The following is an 8762-nucleotide window of genomic DNA, read 5'->3' on the forward strand; positions in this document are numbered from 1 at the left end:
TTATGGATATTATTGTGAAGTTTTATCTTCTAATTTGGACGAGGAATTTCAATAATTTAAATATTTAGTAATTGAATTATTTTATTTTTTAAATAATTAGTTTGGTGGTAGTAAGGTAGATCGATTTAAATAATTAATTTGGTGGTAGTAAGATAGATCGACTCTACTTTACTTGGGTCGACTCAGCTCGACTTGCAACACGAGCGATTAGGTTTGACTTTCGACCCGAACCAACTCAGTTCAAAACCATCTCATCTCAACTATCGACCAAAGTCAACTAGGATCGACATTTGGCCAAGATCGACCAAGCTCAACCTTCGACCCGAGTCGACTCGGCTTAGAACCATCTCGTCTCGACTTTTAGCCAAAGCCAACTCGGCTCGATCTTTGGCCTAGCCTAGCTCGACCTTCGGCTTTGGCAGATTTGGCTCGACTTTTGGTCCAACCCAAATCTACTTTTTGAACATGTGGACTTTTTTTTATCCTAAGGAATGATCAATTTCACAACTTAGAAAAATTCAATTTTCTTCTTTTTTGAGTGAATTGCAAATTTTACTATTTTAATTCTTTTAAATAACTTCTTATAATTCCTCAATTGCAATCTTCTTTTAATTTCATCATAACAAAAATGTCATTTTTCTTGAAAGAATTTTAAATTCTCCAAATAAATGAATTACTCTCTTAAATTGTCTCATCTAAACCTATCATTAATTTTATAGTCATTTTATTTATTTTCAAGTTTAAAATGGATAAAAAATAAGTTTTTTTTTTATATATTATTGGATTATTTCATAAATGAGTCATTGTGTTCAGTAGAAAGTTAGCACAAAGAATACAATTAGTTTTTAAATTTAATTTTGCTACCTTTACAAAATTATGGTGAGTATTCTCACATATTTAACATAATATATATTCTCAGCTTTCTAGGTTTTGAATTCAATATTCTTAATCAAGTTATTCAACCAATATTCTTATTTTTGAAACTCCACTCAAATCAAATATTCTTCCAAAAGTTTCTCTGGGCCTCACCATTCAACAACTTTATTTTAAACTCTTGCTCGGGCAATAACAAAGAGACCAAATATCTTCTTGATTTTGAACTCTTGACTAGGGAAATAACTTCAAACTATAACAAATACATGTCATTTCTGGTTGATTCAAAAGTTTAAAGTTACGAGATTTAATACTTTCAACTGTCAAATACCAAATGACTATGATTTGATTTAGAATTCGATCTTGAATTTAAATTGTAATTTTTTATGTTTATTCTTGTGTAAATGATTATATAGCCTTTGATTATAGGAAGATTATGTTGAGAAGTCAATTTGGTTTGCTTTTATAAACTTTTGATTATATTAATTTTTTTAAAAATTAATTAAAATGTTAAATAATTGTTAAAAAAATCAAGTTGTTGATAGATCCAGGCATGTTGGAATTCATCCTCAGGTATACTTTTTCAGTGTTTATTACCCACAAGTACATAGATTAATGGCTGAAAGCCAATATTTATAATCACTCTCAGTGTATTGGTAGAGGACGAATTGATGATATTGTTCTATTTATTTTAAGTCATCATATTTGGTCATTAAATGTAAGAAATTATGGTACTTGTAGCAAAGTCTAAGTTACACTTGAAGAATATCAGGTGACATTTCTTTTTATAAAATATTTAATTGTAAAGTACATGTTTAATTTGACATTTATAGTTTGACCTATTCAATGGAGTATATGTGGGTGAGGGTTTGCTCCAGGGTAGGTATCAATGTTCAATATGTTAAATGTGGGTAGCAATTGTGCTTGTCATGTTTGTTTTTACTGTGTTGCTGGTGGTTGTGTTTTACTTTTGTGGTGCAGATTTATTACTAAGATCACATAATTCAAAAGTATAAATATTTTTTTTGGTGCAGATTTATTACTAAGATATCATATAATTCAAAAGTAAAAATATTTGGTAAATTTGTTGAATAAAAGACTGCCAGGGATGGAAGAGAGTATAAACTATATCTTTTTCTTTTTTTCTTAAATGTATATGTTACCTCAGTATTTTTGGACAAAAATTGTAGGCTCCTCTATCTGTTACAATTTTTCTTACCGAAATCTTGAGGTGAGCTTTCAGATACGTGACCAGATTTGATGGTTTCGATAAATTTTGATGAGATGCTCCTAGAGATAGAAACACATGAAAGATTCACCTACAAAAGATTTTTTAATGCTTAAGTCAGTAAAAGAATAAAGATTTTTTTAGAAAGAAAATATAAAGAATGTACATTTCATAGTGAGTTTTCTCTGGAAGATACTAGAGTATTTATGGTACCTTTTTGGGTCTTGGACATGTATGATAAAACTAGTAATTTAATGTTAACCAATACTAATCGAATAACAAAATTGGATCATGCGTAATTGATTTTGATTCTAGCATCTCTTTTGATAGCGTAATAGTGCTAAACTAGAACATCAAATCAAATTATATAGAGTGTTTTATATAAAAGTTAGAACACACCTTAAGTATTTTTTTTAATTAAAATTCATTTTTGCTGATAAAAATAATAATCAAATAACAAGTTACTTTAACTAAATAAATAATAATAATAATAATAATAATAATAATAATAATAATAATAATAATAATAATAATAATAATAATGTGGCACTTTATTCCATATATCAAATATTCTATAAATATTTGGTATAAAGAAATATCAAGACATAATTAAACTATCAAGATTTGTTATAATTATCATTAATATTTGAATATTTGTCCTAATAAATATATCTTAGAATATTTTATAATCTATTTGATGAAAAGACTAGATAATCGTATTATTTAACATCATCGAACCGTATAGTTACAACAATTAATATAAAATATAAGAATTCATGTAAAAGAAAAGTTACTTTAATATCTCAAATAAATTCTTATACTAGAAAAATACTAATAACTAATATTTGCCCGATCAGAAAAAATGACTCACCGAAATCTTATAGCACCAACATCGATGCGTGCGTCAAACGGATCAAGTGTAGCATGTAGAACGTGACATGCATTGCTATCACCGCAATCACTGTCCTAGGGTTCTTGCTCCAAACAAGAACCCTTCTTCCCTCTTGATTATCTGGTACACCTTCATCACCTTCACAAGATTCAGGTGTGATCACCACCAGATTCAGATCTCATGACGCCCGACAACCACACGGTTTGCGGTGCTCATCGCGGTCTTTCGATTTATAGTCAGAGGAACATTGAGCGGGACCACAATTTTTGTTCTGCAACAAAATGGCACTGTGTAAAGATTGGTCGAAGGAAGGAAGAAGAAGACTTGATACCGCAGATTAACGGGTTGAAGGAATTACCGCACAGTTTAAGAAAAGTTATAACTATAAATAATGTAATATAACTAAAACTAAAAGTCGAAAGTTATGCAAAAAATAATTAAATTTAGAATAGAATATAGAAAAATTGTGACGGTTAAAAGTAATTAATAAAATTGAAAATGTTATTAGCATTTTATTTGACCCCTACAAACAATGGCCAATAAAAAATATACTTTTTGTAGTGAATTATTTCTATTTAATATATTTATTTTCGCTGATAATATATTTTTTTATGGATTATAAAGTAATTTTTTTACATGCATTTTCATTTATCGGATAAAAATTATTTAATAATTTGATTGATTAAACATTTAATTTATTTGACTAAAATGTTCTTGTGTTTGTAGTTAAAATCTATTAATGATATAAACTGTTTCAATATTTCATTGGATCCAACTGAAGAGTTTCAGAATATGTCAAATATTCAAGGAAAACTCTATGCTTTTGTAAAACATATACTTTTATAATTCTTTCAAGATCATAGAGCTTGAGGATAATTAATTAAACAATATTTTGAATATCACTTTTGAGTTTTTCTTTTTTATTTATCTTTCAAGAGCTCATTTTGGTGATTTTATTTCTTTTAATTACTTTCTTGTTTGTTTAAGTACTTATCATGTTGGTGAAAGTGTTTCTTGTAATAAGTTTCACAAGAGGTGGTAAAAATCTTGTCAAATTCAAAATTTAGGCGTGATAGTTTTTCATTGTGATTTTTTTGTAGCAGACCTACAAAACATTAAATATTATGGGATTGGTTTAATGAATATGATTAAACAATTGAGTGCAATTGTAAATAAGTCAGTATACATTAATATTCCTACTTCTTCTCTCTTTATATATATTATAAGAAAATGAGCTAAAACAAGTATTTTGCATAATGTAAAGTAAGGCAACATTATGTTGATTTTTTTTTTTAAATCAAACTAGTTTCTTAAATATTATTTGTGTTGGGAAAAATCATCTTCAATTAAGAAGATTATCGTTTTTATCCTCAAGAATCACCCTATTATCAGAAAAATAAGATAAACACAAGAATATAACGTGGAAACTCCAAATACTGAAAAAAAAAACCACGGTCATTGTCCAAAGACACCTGGAGAATAATCAATATATGCAAATTTGTACAACACACAGAAAACACCCTTAACCTTTTGACCACAAGTACACCCACACTCTCCAAAGCAAGAATTTAACTACACCTAAGAACACGATACTATAATAGTTAAGAAAAGTCAAACACTAGCTAAAAGTATCTTTGGCTTGTGGCAAGTAACATCATAAACTTAGAGCCCATTATATAATTACTAACACTCTCTCTCTAGGTTATCCTAGACAATGTGGGACCTTTCAAGACGTATTATTTTCATGCATCCAACATTCTCCACTCAGATAAAAAACATATCTTCATTGCCTATATATATATATATATATATATATATATATATATATATATATATATATATATATATATCAGCAATCATATTCCACCATAAAGAGTATACTCACTTGGAATCAAACCGTTACGAGAATTTTCACTTGGAATCAAACTATTCCACAAAATTCCACTGGAAAAAAAATCCAAGAATTTCTACTTGGAATCAAAACATCCCAAAAATTTCCACTTGAAATCAAACCATCCAAAGAATTTCCACTCGGAATAAAACTATACCACTACAAAAGAGTTTGGAATTACCAACGAAATTTTACCGAAGGATGTATTTTCATCAGTAAATTTGAATTATCGGATGATTTTACTAATGAATTTTGATATTTTAATTACTGGCGAAAAAAATTTGTCAGTAGTACAAATTTCAATTATTGACTGAAAGATTCGTTGGTAAAATTCATCGGTAATACAAATTTCAGTTATCAACAAAAAATTGTCGGTAATTACATAATTTAAAATCTGACGGTAAAATTTGTCGATAATTTTAAATTTTTGTTATTGACGAATTTACTTTTATCGGTAAAAGAGCAGAAAATTTCCTGTCGAAATCTCACCTTAAGAGGGTGTGTCACAATTAAAAGTGCAGAAAAAAAAAAAGAAAATAAGAAGAAGAAAAACAAGAAGGAAGAGAAAGAGGAAAAGAAAAAGGACGAGGAGGAGATACTATAGGCATAGTGGTCACGAGGCGATGGCACAACGACAGCGTGGAGGATGTGGTGGCACAATGAGGGTTGTTAAGGAGAAGGAGAAAAAGAGGAAGAAAGAAGAAAGAGGGAGAGAAGAAGTGGGGAAGGAGAAGGAAGAAGAGGAATCGGCGATGGCGGCAACGACGATGATGATGGCGATGGCAGCGATGGATTTACCGAGGTGGAATGGATGAGGTTCTGGAAGAAGAAGGAGAAGAACGAGAGGGGAGAAAGAAGATGAACAAGGTCGTGTTGTTTTATGATGAATTTACCGATGAATTTTTTACAGACAGATTTTATCGATCGATTTTTTCGTTGACAATTACTGATGAAACAATAATTTCATCGGTAAAATTTACAGACAAGAGTTTTACCGACAAATTTTTGATCGTCCGTAATTTTGTCTTATCGACGGATTTTAAATATTACCGACAAATTTTGACCATTGATCAAAAAAGTCAAACACTAGTCAAAATGTCTTTGACTTGAGACAAAAAACATTACGAACTTAAAACCCATTATATAATAACTAATATTCACTCTTAGATTATCCTGAATAATGTCAAACTTTTCCAAACATTATTTTTATCATTCCAACTGTAATTCAAAATAGACATATTACCATTTTCAAAATATTTTTAGAATTCAATTCATCCCTCCGAAATTTATCCATTATTTCTAATAGACTTAATCAGAAAGCACATGAAAATTTAAAGATGTAATTAATATAATAGGTCGTAGACTTAATTAAGAATTAGGTTAAAATACTTTTTTGGACCTAATTTTTGTCAAGTATTGTCAAATAAGTTCTAATTTTGGTTTTGTGTTCAAATATGTCCCAGTTTTCGTCAATTTTGTTTAATTGAGTCATTTTTTGCTAACATTGTTTAAATCATTAGCAGTCATGAACAATGACTGTCACGTGTCACTTCGTGATTTTTTTTTTGAATTTTGAATTTTTTTAAATGTGCATGTGTCAACCCAACGTGCCACGTGTCAAAGTCAATATTTTATATTTAGTTTAGTCCCTATATTTGTTATTCTTGTTTAATTTAATCCCAATTTTTGTTAACATGAATCAATTTGGTCCGTCCAAATTGAAACCAAATTTAATTTTATATTAAAATTCATATTTTCTATTAAATATTTTTATATAATATATTAAAATTCACATCATTATAACTTTGATATAAAAATTAAATTTAGTCACATCTTCGATGGAGACAAAATTGGTCAATTTTAAACAAAATTTGGACTAAATTGAACAAAAATAACAAATGTAGGGACCAAATTAAATATAGAACATTGACTTTGACACGTGGCACGCTACTAGGTTAACACGTGAACATTTAACAAAACTAAAAAAAATTTAAAAAAATTTAAAAATAAAATAAAAAAAATTCAAAAAAACCACGAAGTGACACGTAACAGTCACTGTTCATGGTCGTTAATGATTTAAACGGTGTTAGCAAAAAAAGTGTCACGTAGCAGTCACCTATTTGAACATAAAACCAAAATTAGGACTTATTTGACAAAATTAACGAAAATTAGGACCAAAAAGATATTTTAACCTAAAAATTATTAAATAAAGCAATAACATGGAAAAAATTTAATCTAAATTATAATTTTGTAACTTTTAAAATGAGCAATAAAACTTTTTAAATCGACCATATATCTTTAAATTTTGCATGATCTTTCTAATAAATTGTTAAGAAACAAAATCTTTATTTTTTTAAATCTATAATTAATAGAATTTCTCTTTAGTAAATTAGATGAACTATAGATCCCAAAATAATACATAAAAATATCACAGAATAAATATTTCCATGTAAGATTTTAAATTAAAATATTTAAAAATATAATTAAGCGAGCTCATTTTCCTTGATATAACACAAATTTTCTTAACAGATGCAATAATACTTCTTAAAACTGTTAATGTATTTACAATAAATGAATTTCTATATATTTTTTCCAAAACAACCTTTAAATGTAATTCTTATCTTCGCATTGACTTTTTTCTGCAACCATTTAATTCAATGTTACACATGGAACTGTATATTTTAAAGAATCCCATACATCAAACAAACAGATAAGACAAACTATAAAATATATTTTAATGATTTTTTTTTCCTTTTTAGTAACTTTTTAAATATAATATTAAACAACATATCAAATTATCTTTTAAAACGTTGCCTGAAAATTTTTATTTAGAAATTAATTTTAAAATAAAAATAATTATTTAAAAATTAATTTAAAAACTAATTTATTTTTATAGCTAAAACCTATAGTTAATTTGTAGTAATTAATTTTTTTTTCATAATTAGAACTATGATAATTAATTTTAAAAAATCAAACTAATTATAATTTTTAATAATAATTATTTTAATAATAAAAAAATTTTAATTTTATAAATTGATATCTAAATTAGTCATTATTAATAATTACTGATCACTATTTAGAACTTTTCTTGTTTGTGGTGTAGTATTATATATATAAAAACATTGTATTTATATATTGCAGGCGATTTAAACGAACCAGCTAGGCAAACCAGGAAGAGAAATCACAAAGGTTGTTTGAGAGTTGATAGAAAATGGTGGTTACGTGAAGCACTTATAGAGAGGTTCTTCTCTACGTTTCTGGTACTGATACAGTGATTTGTACAAATATACTTGAAAGCACAGTTAATGTGTTGAAGCTGAATGTCACATGGGCCATGCATGATGATGATGATGATGCTGAGAAATTAGTATATATGCCAGGAAAATCACTTTCCCAAGAAAACAAACACAGCTTTAAATGCAGCTTAAGATTGGTCACTTTCTCTGTAGCATTTTCCTTTGTCTTCCAAGGGAAAATCTAGGTCCACAATTCATTCATTCATTCAATAACGTTATATCATCACTTATGGAAACTATATACATGAAACCAACCTTATGTCTACAATATTTAATTTCACACTTATTGTTCTTATTGTTATTATTGTTACTGTGTTCAACCTATTTTTGCATTTACTTTCTCATTGAGCCCTATTTATTGCACTGTGCCATTTCTTTTCACACATACACACATGCAGGAGTGGCAGGTCGCTATATACAGCACATGAACATATATTCAGTCACTGATTCAGAGCTTATGTGTCGACTATTAGAGCTATCCTTTATGTGCAGTGTACTCATTTGGCCCTATTCATCTCAATTAAGATAAGTTAGAATTATGACCATCTTGGAAACAAAATTCAAAAACACATGGATGCTTTG

Source organism: Vigna unguiculata, chromosome 11 (genome assembly GCF_037176805.1).
Source record: "Vigna unguiculata cultivar grain cowpea cultivar isolate G323 ecotype 2 chromosome 11, ASM3717680v1, whole genome shotgun sequence".
Lineage (NCBI taxonomy): Eukaryota > Viridiplantae > Streptophyta > Magnoliopsida > Fabales > Fabaceae > Vigna > Vigna unguiculata.